The sequence below is a fragment of the Saimiri boliviensis genome, chromosome 10 (assembly GCF_048565385.1).
Source record: "Saimiri boliviensis isolate mSaiBol1 chromosome 10, mSaiBol1.pri, whole genome shotgun sequence".
In the NCBI taxonomy this organism is placed as follows: Eukaryota; Metazoa; Chordata; class Mammalia; order Primates; family Cebidae; genus Saimiri; species Saimiri boliviensis.
The window spans coordinates 67,750,825-67,764,496 of NC_133458.1; the positions used below are offsets into that span (position 1 = coordinate 67,750,825).

The 13,672-nt window shown below is 39.4% G+C and overlaps 1 protein-coding gene across 9 annotated transcripts in view; it reads right to left on the reverse strand.

Annotated features, from left to right (window-relative positions):
* The window catches only part of MTERF1 (mitochondrial transcription termination factor 1), a 491,946-nt gene that overhangs the window by 271,176 nt on the left and 207,098 nt on the right, over positions 1-13,672 (reverse strand). The gene's annotated exons all lie outside the window — the stretch shown is intronic.

Consider the following 13,672-nt stretch of genomic DNA (forward strand, 5'->3'; position numbering starts at 1 on the left):
TCTCTGCGCATAAATTTTCTCATATGCAAAATGGTGACAGTATCCATCTTACAGGAGTGTTAGAGGCAACACTTGAGTTTAGTATATGCTGAGTGTAAACACAGGAGGTTTGCTGTCATTGCTACTATTACTATTTTCCTCCTAAAATCTCAAATATTATTACTATTTTCCTCCTAAAATCTCAATCTCACTCCCCCTTCACTCTCAAATGTGAATGTTTTTCTCCTCGTCTCTATGTTCAAATCCACCCTTCAAAATCCAGCTCAAATTAGACCATTTCCATGAATTCATCTCAGTTGCTCTTAAGGAATGCCTGGCATTTTAGTAGGCAATGAAAATTATTTGCTAAAGAATATGATTTAGCACTGACCATTCTGTATGGTAAATGTCAGATTGCAGGTCTTCCTCCTCGACTAAACTTTTAAGCTCTGTGAGGGCAGCCACACCTGTACCTCCGGCACTGGCCCAATAAACATCAGTCCCTAGCATCATTGAACAAATGCCCATTCATAAATAAATAAAGTTGAATTCCTCTAGCATCATATTTTCACTTACTTCATGTCCATTTTTTCCTATTATATTAATTGGGGCATATATATACATACATATTATACACAGAGAGAGAGAGAGATAAATTAATATATTTACTATATTAATCAGGGTAAGATCCATATATGACTTACCTTTATATTTCTGGTGACCAGTACTAACTCATATATAGTAGGTGCTTAATTTAAAAGAAAGGTGGCAGGGAGAAAGGAAGGAGAGAAAGGAAGGGAGGAGGGACTATGTCAAACACTATTCCTAATGTACTGCAAGAAGAACTTCCCTTTTGCTGATTTTCACTGTCAGAACGCTTCTATTCAGACCAATAGAAAATTCACTATCCCATAAAAATTAACTTTGTTATGCAAGATTTCTCCAGATTCCAAAGCATATGCCAGCCACATTGCCAAGGATTTTTTTTTTCACAAGCCTCTATCCCAACTTAGTATCTCCTTATAAAAATAAATCAGGGGTAGGGAATATGTCTCCACAAAACAGAAAAACCATCAAAGAGGTTTTTGGGTTTTTTTTTTTTCTATTTCTTTACCTTGTGGGCAATTCTTATGGTGTGTAACTGTCCCATGGATCAAGGTTAGAGCAGGGATTTCGCTCTTTCTTCCATCCCTACTATGTAATTAAAACAACCTGTACACTCCTTCATCTGGAATGCTTCTGGGAGCCAGCTAAACAAGATTTTTCTGGGGTTTCCAAAGCTCAGAGAAAACTATGCCAGCCAGCAAGGTGAAGGATGTGGGAGAGAAGCCTCCTCAATCCTACTCTGTTCAGAATCTCTCTCCGCAGCAGGGACGACCCTGAGACGTTGCTACCCTTTCCAGACACAATTACAAAGTTAGAAGGCAGAGGCTGAGAATATACCCAAGACCGTCCAACAGACTTCTCAGATCACAGCCTCCTCAGGGACTCCAAGAATGAAAAGCTGGTTCTGCCAAACATAGAACAGCCAAGAGGATGGTCAAGGAAGACAAGAAAACATGCTGCTTGTTTCAATATTAGTACCTGACATGTAGCCAAAGCTTCATAAAGAGAAGTAGTAGAAGATTTCAAGAATATGTCTGCAATGAAAATTGGCAGACAAAGTACTATAGTGATAATGAACTTAGAATATGGTGCCAGGCCAACCTGGTCACAACCTACTCTACCTATTACAATATAACTTGTGGCATTTACCTAAACTCTGTGAGGCTCTGTGCATTATTATGATTTCATAAAATAATGTTTATAGTATGCTATGCATATAGCCAACACCCAATGAGTGATAGCTACCAATAACAAGATCAATGTAAAACAATGATTCTTAGAAGATGGCTGTTTTGTCCACAAGCCATAAAATGTTATCCTTGCCAAATGAAGATTTGTTACTATCATTTATTCTGCCCAATGTGCCAAAATAGGATATTTTGCTTCACTGATCAAGCATTTATTAAAGCAAATTAGTCAAACATAAAAATTTTTTAAGTAACGAAACATAATATATAGATTCAAAATAAAATCTGATACTTAAATGAGTATTTCTAAAGACTGTGCAGATGAATATTATAAAAAATTAAATTTTTCATAAAGTTATCTCTAAAATTACATTGCTTTTTATTATAAATGTCAGGGGAAAGGAGAATGTCTGGGCCAGGTATGGTGGCTCATGCTTGTAATCTCAGCACTTTGGGAGGCTGAGGCAGAAGAACTCCTTGAAGCCAGGGGTTGAAAACCAGCCTGGACAACAGAGTAAGACCCATCTCTACAAAAAATTTTAAAATTATCTGGATGTGGTGGTGCATGTCCTAAGCTACTTGGGCAGCTGGGGCTGCAGGATCACTTGAGCCTAAGAGTTTAAGGCTGCAGTGAGTTATGATTGTGACACTGCACTCCAGCCTGAGTGATAGAGCAAGACCTCTAAATAATGAACAAATGAATGAATATTTTTAAAGGCCAGTCTGAAAATTTTTTATCTAAGGCAATTAAAATACCAGTCATTGAAATCAAACAACTGAACACTAACTGATGATACGGCATCTCTTAACAGTTCACGTTTTCCATGTAGCAGCAACCAAGCAACTTTTCTCTGCTACCCTAGTTTTCTTCTACCCTTCCTAAGTCATGGAATTTTTCCCATAGTCCCCAACTTTACACCTACTGCTTCTATCTTTATGGCTTTGCCCTCTTTCATTGCCTAATAAGGCTAGATGGCACTTTGATTCCTTGCAGGCTAACACATGGCACTTTAATTTTGAGGATAGAAAATAGTTAATATAAAGTATTCCTATAATTTATTAGGCACAGTATACAGTATTGTATACTGTGTTCACTTAAAAAGAGGACTATAAGTACTATATATAACCCCAAAAGTGCTGTATAAAGATGCTCATTGAATTCATAAATCTTTTCTTATACAGCCAGATCATCATAAAATGTATTTGTGATGTGCAAACGGAAGATCATTTCCTATGTCTAGTCAGTGGTTTTCCCAATCTGTGCCATCCCTTAAAAAAATGTCTGCACTAAAACCAATCAACAAAAATAAATGTTCCTCATTATCAAATAGCTGTTTGTTTTTCAGTAATTGATGCTACCAAAATGACAAGTTACGATCCTTGAATTTTTCAGTCCTTACATTTTAGTAAACACATCAACTAGGTGGTTTAACTTAGAGGGCTATTCCACCAATTAGCCTGAGTTACCCAAAATAATAAAAAATAATGCAAATTGAATTATTTTTATATGCTTGGGAAACGGTCATGCTCATTCTAAAACTAAATTCTCCCTTTTAAGTGGAGGATAATATAGTCATCAGCTTACAAAACTTACAAAGGGCCAAACTGAATTAGTTATATAGAGGGAAAGGGCCATGTTCATCCTAAAACTAAATTCTCCATTTTAAGGGGAGGATAATATAGTCACCAGCTTACAAAACTTATTAGAAGATTTGAAATGATCTAAAGAGGTCCTCCAAGACCATTCGGAAAAGGGAAACTATTTATTTGAACAATTACTCAGTCATCCTTTACTTTAAAAGTTACATCACAGGCTCTATGTATTGGCCTGCACAAGATTCCCGTATATGCCCAATGCAACAAAAACAGTGCAGCTTCTTCTGCTGCTGCTATTATAATTGGCTCTTTACTCTTTCTGCCCAGTTAGCACATCTTCCCATGAAAGGTATTGAACCTACTTGAAGTTGTCTAAAATCCTTTAGAAAAATATGGGTTTGGGTGGAAGCAACCTGCCAATAATATTGAGCAAGCTAAATAAAGAAAAAGGGCTAAGCAAGGCTGGCCTGTATCCAAGCACTGAACGCACTGTCGATGTGGCAAGGCATCATCAGTTCAAAAGATCATCTCCTCAGTTGCAGAAAAGCGAGGTTCAAAGTGAATGTTCCAAGGAAGCTAATTTCATGTTTGTGTTTAATCTCCATATTAAAGAAACATCAGACAAGTGGTATTTAGAGGAACTTTATGGCTAAATCCAAGTTCTTGGACTCAAACTATGTTTACCTTTTGGGAGAATAGCCATTTGGGAGGATGAACAATAAATACAGAAACATTTTTACAAAGGATATTACATTTCTCTACACTTTGTACTCTCGGAGGAAGAAAATAAAAGTGTTCTTTTTCTTCACATACCATACTAGCCAAATTTATCAGCCACTGGAGATTATTCTATTCGATATATGTTTCTTTTGGGACTGCCTGGCTGTCTCTCCCTCCTGGAATTCCAAATGTGCCAGGCTGCAGCATATTCTTCTCAACAAAGTATAAAACATTCCTGGACAGGTAAAATAGTCTCTGTCACATGTCTTTTACCTTAGATATTTGTATTTCCTATGTAATTTTAATGTATCTGTAAGTCGAAAGCATCTACTGAAAGCAAAAAGTGGACCTGTGGTTTGCTGATATTTTGTGGTGTTAGATTTGGGGACTGTTATTGGATGTCTAAAAATTTTACAACTTGAAGGTGGCTTGCATGCCATCTGAATCTTACTAAACTGCCACTGGCCACCATAGGGCTAGATTTTGATGCAGAAAATTTTGACACTAACAACAAAATGACTTTTACTGAAACAGGCATTCACATTGAAATAATGGGGATTGCACCAGAAAAATTTACTGAGCAAATCTTTCTAATACATACAGTTACTTGAGTCAATTAAGCCCACCCAATATCCTGCTTTCTAGTCTCTAGGTTTACCCACCTACCAGGTCTAGCCAACTTCAAAAGCCTGGTCTAATGGCCATTCCCAGGGTATAAGCCAAGAGTAGGCCCTGCTGGGTATGACTCAGTAGGAAGCTATTACTATAGCAGCATATAATATATTCACATACAGGCCGGGTGCGGTGGCTCAGGCCTGTAATCCCAGCACTTTGGGAGGACTAGGCGGGTGGATCATGAGGTCAAGAGATTGAGACCATCCTGGTGAAACCCCACCTCTACTAAAAATACAAAAAAAATTAGCTGGGCATGATGGCACGTGCCTGTAATCCCAGCTGCTCAGGAGGCTGAGGCAGGAGAATTGCCTGAACCCAGGAGGCAGAGGTTGTGATGAGCCGAGATTGGGCCACTGCACTCTAGCCTGGGTAACAAGAGCGAAACTCCGTATCAAAAAAAAAAAAAAGTATGTGAATACAAGCAGAAAAAAAAGAATAGATTTTGTTTAATGATTTTCCTCAAGATTTTGGAAAGAGGGCAAAAAGTAAATATAATTTTTATTTAGCCATACAGGAAATAGAAACATTTACCCTAAAACCAAAGAAAGAAAAACAGAAGGTAGAACCTAGCCCTTTATACCTTATCCTTTTCCTCAAAGAATTGAGACATTTTACAAATAAGAGTAGAGAAAACTATGGAGGAAAATTTTAATGAAGTGACAAATTGTATGAGGAATAAAGAATATAATTCAACCCATGTAGCCACTGTGGCTAAGCACCATGCTTCTTCCTAACTGAATTAAAGGAGGTAGAGGACAGTCAAGTAATTCTCAGTATCAGTGAATAGGAAATATACTAGTACTTCAGTGGAAGCAAGTATTTCCCTGCTACTAATCTTTAAGAAAATTTTATGTGAGACTTCTTGTGAATACTCTAATTGAAGTGATAGAGAAGGTTTATAACGAGATCCTCAAGGCAAATATGATGATAGATAGATTTTATAGGTATATCAATCATGGTTTTCCACAGAAATAAATCCAATGGAAGATATACTTCAAGGAATTGGCTTATGCCATTGTGGAATCAAAATCTGCAAGGCTGTACTGCAGTCTGGAAACTCAAGTAAGAGTTGATCATGCAGCTGTGAGTCTCAAATTTGTAAGGCAGACCAGAAGGCTGGAAACTCAGACAGAATTTCTGTGTTATAGTCTTGGGGAAGATTTCCTTCTTCTCCAGGAAACCTCAGTTTTTTGCTTTTAAGGCCTTCAACTGATTGAAAGAGGCCTACCCACATTTTCCTGAGTAATCGCCTTTAACTTACATTCAACTTATTGTAAATGTTAATCACATCTACAAAATACCTTCACAGAAACATCTACACTAGTATTTGACAAAACAACTGAGCCTAGCCAAGCTGACACATAGAATTAACTACCACAATAGGCCTATATAGCTTCTAACAACATCTCATAAAATTTGAGGGCAGACCAGCAGAAAGCAGTTTCATGAGAAGTCAAGGTAATTTGAGCTGCCACCATAAAGGATTGCTTAAATAAATTATCATACATTTATGCCATGAAATACTATGAAATCTGTAAATGGCATGATCTCAAGTAATGTTTAATAACGTAAGAAAGCATTTCTGATTTAGTAATAAGTAAAAGAAACAGAATTCCTAAGTATATATAACATAAGCATATCTATCATTATCAAATAAGTTACTAACACATAGAATTAAGAGAATCTCTGAATCCCAGAACTGTTTTTTATTTTCTTATGTGTTTAATAATTTGTGTAAATTATTTTTATAATTTAAAAATATTCTTTTTGTAAATCACCAGTTTGAGATTATAAAATTTAAGATCATAATCCTGACTCTTGCTAAACAGCACATTTAACTCAGCCATCAGAGCCTAGGGTTTCCTACAAGTGTTCCTAGATCTAGACTCAACAGGAATAAATAGTGGCCTTAAACAATAGCCTTAATGTTCTTTACCATATATCATCTCCAAAATTTTTTAGTTTTAGTTGTTTTCAAACCTGGAGTTATCCACCACGGTAAAGGAAATTGCCAATATTTTTCTGAGGGAATGTCTGGTCTTGAGTAGGCCTCCAAGAGGCACTTTGATCCTTTAGCTACTGACGGATTCAGCAAGGCCACTCAGCCAGGTTGTGGCATATCCAGGTCTAGAATAAATAAGCACTCCTTGCTATTCTCTCCAGGCTCCTCCTGCGGAAGGGGTAAGTGGATGACCTTCTCCCTTTCCACAGATCTGCTATCCTTCCTCCCATGTGGTACTTCATGGTGTGAGGGTCTTTTTAGGTATAGATTCCTCCCTTACGGAAGGCCAACCTCCCAGGAAGGCATGTTACCCAAGGATAAGGTTTTACATTTACTCCTTGTCCAGACCCTGGCACAGATGGTGACAGGCAACCTCCACTGGAGCTAAGGCCTTTTGCTAATTTTTTTTTTTTTTAATTCACAGGACTCTAGGGACTCCACAGCAAAGTGTCCCAGAAGTAACTTTGGCAAGTAATGGTACACCATAAATTATAATTACCCATCCATTTGGATTGATTTGAGCATTTCCACAAAGTACACTCACTCTCAAAATGTCTTCCCCACTGATCTGCCACATTGGCTGAAATTCTCATCAAGATTCACTCATTTGGGTGAAGATACTCTCTCTAGGACAACCATGTTAAAATACAAATATTTGACTCACGAGAGACAGCATACTAATTTAACAGAATCATCTGTACTTTGGAGATGTAAAAGTAGGAAACGGATAGGTCTCCAAAAATGACCAAGACTTCAGAACTCCATTTATGTGCATTCCTGGCAGAGCCATTTAAACAAGCCCCATGCCAATAAGAGATTTCTCATTAGTTCTCCTGTGATAGAGAGTGACTTTAAAAGGATAAATATTATTTTCCTCCCGCAAAAGCTCCAGCAACTCTGGAAAGATATCACCAGGGTTCACAATTTTATCCTTGCAGGAAGTAAGTTTCACCTAGATTTAATACCTTGGAAATAGTCTAGCTTGTCTGTTCTTTTGGACAGCCAGCTAGTGTTGGATCTTTTTCAAGGAGTAAGGTGTGTGCCTCCTGCCATTTTACAATGTTCTCCTGTACTGGCTGCCAGGAATCCCAGAGAAGACAGGAAGGGCACCCTCGAGCAGTGAAGCTCCACTGTCTCCAAAGACTGACAAAGAGGCAACTCAGTGAGTTTTCTAGACTCAATGACTACCTACTGCATTTCAAAATGTTCTGGGTAAAGGCAGGTTCTACCACATGCCCTTCAGGTTTGACTGTTTTTACATTGTGGAAGAGACCTAATTTTGCCATGAATAGAAACCATCTTCAGAAAAGGTCAAGTGAACTGGATTTCTTAACATAAGATCATGCCAGGAATGAAAGCAGTTATTGTCTGTCTTCAAGACTCCAGGGGCACCATCTCAATCTTCTTAAAAACTGAGCTGCTTAAGGCCAAAGGAAAACAAAAGTACATTTCCAGTGGTACAAGATGATCATGATACCTACAAGAATGATTCTAGGTAAAGAAGAACATTCTAGCCATGCCTTTTATCAAATGAAATAGTGTATACATAAAAAATAGGTAAGAAATGGGTGCTGTAATTATCTAAGAGCTTTAACCTTAGTCAAAAGTCATACTGTCCGAACATTAGATATGGCTAACGTGAGGGAAGAATTTTGCTGCCATTATCTTTAAGAGAATTGCTTTGGGACAATCCTTGGGCTTTTCCCCCAGCTCCTTTTTTTTTTTTCAGGGAGTGGGTAATGAAGCATGCTATAATTTGGGTGTTTGTCTCTTCCAAATCTCATGTTGAAATCTGATCCCCAATGTTGCAGAAGGGAGCTTAATGAGAGGCATTTGTGTCAGGGGGCAGATCCCTCAAGAATGGCTCAGTGTCATCCTCAGTGTAACGAGTGAGTTCTTGCTTTATGAGTTCCCAAAACAGCCTATTGTTAAAAAGAGGCTGACACCTCCTTCCTGTCTATCTTTCTTCCTCTTTCTTGCCATGTGATCTCTGCACACACAGGTTCACACTCCCCTTCCACCATTAGCGGAAGCAGCCTAAGGATCTCACCAGAATCAGATGCTGGCATTATGATTCTTGTGCAGCCTGCAGAACTGTGAGTCAAATAAACCTCTTCTTTAGAAATTATCCAGTCTTAGGGATTCCTTTATAGCAACATGTGTTAGTCTGTTTTACATGGCTATAAAGCAAACCTGAGACTGGGTAATTTATTTTAAAAAGAGGTTTATTTGCCTGATGGTTCTGCAGGCTATATAAGCATGTCACTGCCATCTGCTCAGCTTCTGCTGATGCCTCAGGAAGCTTTTAGTCATGGCAGAGGTTGAAGAGGGAGCCAGTGTGTCATGTGGTGAGAGAGGAAGCAAGGGAGATCCAGGCTCTTTTAAACAATTAGCTCTTATGCTAACTACTGTGGGGAGGGCACCAAGCCATTCATGAGGTATATGCCCCATTACCCAAATGCCTCCCCCAGGCCCCACCTACAACAATGAGGATGACATTTCAACATGAGATTTGGAGGGGACAAATATCCAAATCATATTATAATATAAAACAGACCAAGACAAAGCACTACTACTCAACTGTATCATCACTGGAGATACTCAAAATATGTAAAGGGTAAACAGAGAGGATTCAAGCAAAAGGCTTGTATTCGTCCATTCTCACACTGCTATGAAGAAATATCTGAGACTGGGTAATTTATAAAGGAAAGAGGTTTAATTGACTCACAGTCCTGCATGGCTGGGTAGGCCTCAGGAAACCTACAATCATGGTGGAAAGCAAAGGAGAAGCAGACACCTTATTCACAGAGTGGAAGGACAGAGTGACTGCAAGCAGAGGAAATGCCAGACACTTATAAAACCATCAGATCTCATGAGACTCACTCATTGTCACGAGAACGGCATGGGGGAAACTATCCCCATGATCCAATTATCACTACCTGGGCTCACCCTTGACATACGGGGATTAGGGGGATTACAATTCAAAGTGAGATTGGATGGAGACACAGCCAAACCATATCACTCTGCCCCTGGACCATCCAAGAGCTCACGTCCTCACATTTCAAAACACAATCATGCCCTTCCCGATAGTACCCCAAAGCCTTAACTCATTTCAGCATTAATTCAAAAGTCCACAGTCCAAAGTCTCATCTGAGACAAGGCAAGTCCCTTCCACCTAACCCTGTAAAATCAAAGGCAAGTTAGTTACTTCTAAGATACAACTGGATAAATGTTCCCTTTCCAAATGAGAGAAATTGGCCAAAACAAAGGGGCTACAGGCCCCATGCAAGTCTGAAACCAGGTGAGGGAGTCAGTCATTAAATATTAAAAGCTCCAAAATAATCTCCTTTGACTCTATGTCTCACATCCAGGTCACACTGATACAAAAGGGGGGTTCCCATGGTCTTGGGTATCTCTTCCCCTGTGGCTTTGCAGGGTACATCCCCCTCCAGGCTGCTTTTACAGGGTGATGTTGAGTGTCTGCAGTTTTTCCAGGTGTACAATGCAAGCTGTTGGTGGATCTACCATTCTGGCATCTGAAGGATGGTGGCCCTCTTCTCACAGTTCCATTTGGCAGAGCCCCAGTGTGAACTCCATATGGAGGCTCCAACCCCACATTTCCCTTCTGCACTGCCCTACCAGAGGTTCTCCATGAGTGCTCCACCCCTCAAGCAACCTTAGGACTGGACATCCAGGCATTTCCATGCATCCTCTGAAATTTATACAGAGGTTCTCAAACTTCAATTTTTGACTTCTGTGCACCCGCAAGCCCAATACTATGTGTCAGCTGCCAAGCTTGGGCCTGTACCCCCTGAGGCAACAGCCTGAGCTATATGTTGGCCACTTGTAGCCCTGGCTGGGATGCAGGGGACCAAGCCCTGAGACTGCACAAAGCAGCAAGCCCCTGGGCCCAGCCCATTAAACCATTTTGTCTTCCTAGACCTCCAGGCCTGTGATGGGAAGGGCTGCAATAAAGACCTCTGACATGCTCTAGAGACATTTTCCTCATCATCTTGGAGAGTAACATTTGACTTCTCATTACTTATGCAAAATTCTGCAGCTGGCTTGAATTTATTCTCAGAAAATTGATTTTCCTTTTCTATCCCATTGTTAGGCTGCAAATTTTCTAAACTTTTATGCTCTCCATCCCTTTTAAACATAGATTCCAATTCTAAACCATCTCTTTGTGAGTGAATAAAACTGAATGCTTTCAAGAGCACCCAAGTCACTTCTTGAATGCTTTGCTGCTTAGATTTATTCCACCAGACACCCTAAATAATCTCTCTCAATTTCAAAGTTCCACAGATCTCTAGAACAGTGGTAAAATGCCACAAGTCTCTTTGCTAAAACATAGCAAGAGTCACCTTTGCTCCAGTTCTCAATAAGTTCCTCGTCTTCATCTGAGACATCCTCAGCCTGGACTTCATTGTCCACATCACTATCAGCATTTCGGTCTAAAGCCATTCAGCAAGTCTCTAGGAAGTTCCAAATTTAACACATGGACACAGGGAGGGGAACATCACACACTGGGGCCTGTCAGGGGGTGGGGAGGCTAGGGTAGGGATAGCAGAAGGTAGGGGGATTGGGGAGAGCTAACATTAGGAGAAATACCTAATGTAGATGATGGGGGGATAAATGCAGCAAACCACCATGGCATGTGTATACCTATGTAACAAACCTGCACATTCTGCTCATGTACCCCAGAACTTAAAGTATATTTTTTAAAAATTAGCTATAGAGAAAGAAAAAAAAGAAGTTTCAAACTTTCCCACATTTTCCTGTCTTCTTCTGAGCTCTCCAAACTGTTTCAACCTCTGCTGGTTATCCAGTTACAAAGTTGCTTCCACATTTTTGGGTATCTTTATAGCAGCACCCCACTCCTGGTACCAATTTACTGTATTAGTCCATTCTCACATTGCTGTAAAGAAATGCCAGAGACTGGGTAATTTATGAATGAAAGAGGTTTAATTGACTCACAGTTCTGCATAACTGGGGAGGACTCAGGAAGTGTACAATCATAATGGAAAGCAAAAGAGAACTAGGCACCTTCTTCACAGGGTAGCAGGATGAAGTAAGTGCAAGCAGAGGAAATTTCAGACACTTATAAAACCATCAGATCTCATGAGACTCACTCATTGTCATGAGAACAGTATGGGGGAAACTGCCCCCATGATCCAATTACCTACACTTAGTCTCTCCCTTGATACATGAGAATTATGGGGATTACAATTCAAGGTGAGACTTGAGTGAGGACACAGAGCCAAACCATATCAATGCTCAAAAAAGATGATATCCTTTCAGAACACAAAGTTTTATGATTTCAAGCCAAAGGAAAGTGCTCAGCTGGAATGTGGTATAGATGAGAAACATCACCACTTAATCAGTAAGCTGAAGAAGTCCTGGGTTATAGTCTGTGAAATTGTTACATACATATATACATATATATATATATATATATATATAGTCTTCTTCTAGTTTCCTGGCAAATAGTTCCTAAAACCCTTGGAATCTCTGAAGTCAAAAGTATCATTTGGTATGCTAATGAGAAGACTAGTGTTTGGGGCTCTGGGATGGCCTTAGGATGGGAGCTGGTTACCAGAGGAATCAACCTTGTGATTAGAGAATTGGAATTTTCAGGTCTACCTCAGGGGCTGCAGGATGAATTTATCACTAATGGCCAATGATTTAATCATTGGCCTACATAATGAAGCCTCCATGAAAAAAAAAAAAAGAAAAGAAAGAGAGGGAGAGGGAGAGGAGAGAGAGAGAGAGAGAGAGAGAGAGAGAGAGAGAGAGAGAAAGAGAGAGCGAGCAAGAGAGAGTTTGCAGGTAGCTGAACACATGGAGAGTGGCAAGCCTGGAGAAGGAATGGAAGCTTTCTGCCGCTTCCTCCATACATTGCTCTATACATCTCTTTCATTGGGCTGTAGCCTTTTATTATAAATTAGAGACAGTAAGTAAAACACTTTCCTGAGTTCTGTGAGCCACTCTAGCAAATGACTGAACCCAAGGAGGGAGTTGTGGGACTTTCAATGGAAGCACAGGTTAACAACAACCTAGACTTTCAGTTGACATCTGAAGTGGGGGGCAGTCTTGTGAGACTGAGCCCTTAACCTGTGAGATTGCTAACATCAGTTAGTGACAGAATTAAATTGAATTGTAGGACAACCAGCCAGTGTTGGAAAATTGCCTGGTGTGGGAAAAAGCCATACATCTGATGTCAAAAGTGAAAAGTGAAGTATTGAGAGTAGTGAGAAGAGAGAAAGTAGGAGAAAACAGTTTCTTTCTTCCATGTTAACATAGTCCAAAAACATGATTTTGAGAAAATTATGCAAACACTCCATATCCTATCTTTCTCAATTCTAAACAGAAGTATTGCTTTCCTAATCAATTTGACTTTTGTAAAGACTAATCTTAATTCTTAATAAACTCTTAGAGTTGCTTAGAGATAAGCACTATATAAAGACATTGCACACGTGACATTTCTAACTATACTTAGGACCCTGTGTATTTTGCCACATCACATCTAGACATTCTGTGAATTTGTGACCATTGTGGACTTGTTATGAGCTTGTTACCACACGGGCATCTCTATCAACCTTTCTTCTTGTCCTATTAATCGTCCATCGTCTTCTTTCCTAAAATCACCATGTGCAGCCTCCTTCAGAGGCATATTCCATCAAGGTTTTTATTGTAGCCATGCTGAACATTCAGTTATTTTAAATAGTTTAGATACATAATCACACAGATATTATAGTTTTGCTCCAGAATAAATGAGATTTAAATCTCTTTCTTTGTTTCCCAAATAAGAGTTTAAAAGCTAGATGGTCTTTTTGAGGCTCACCAACACATCATGGATTACTTATTTTTGTCTCACAAAATAAAACTTTGGCATCAGTCCTCTGGA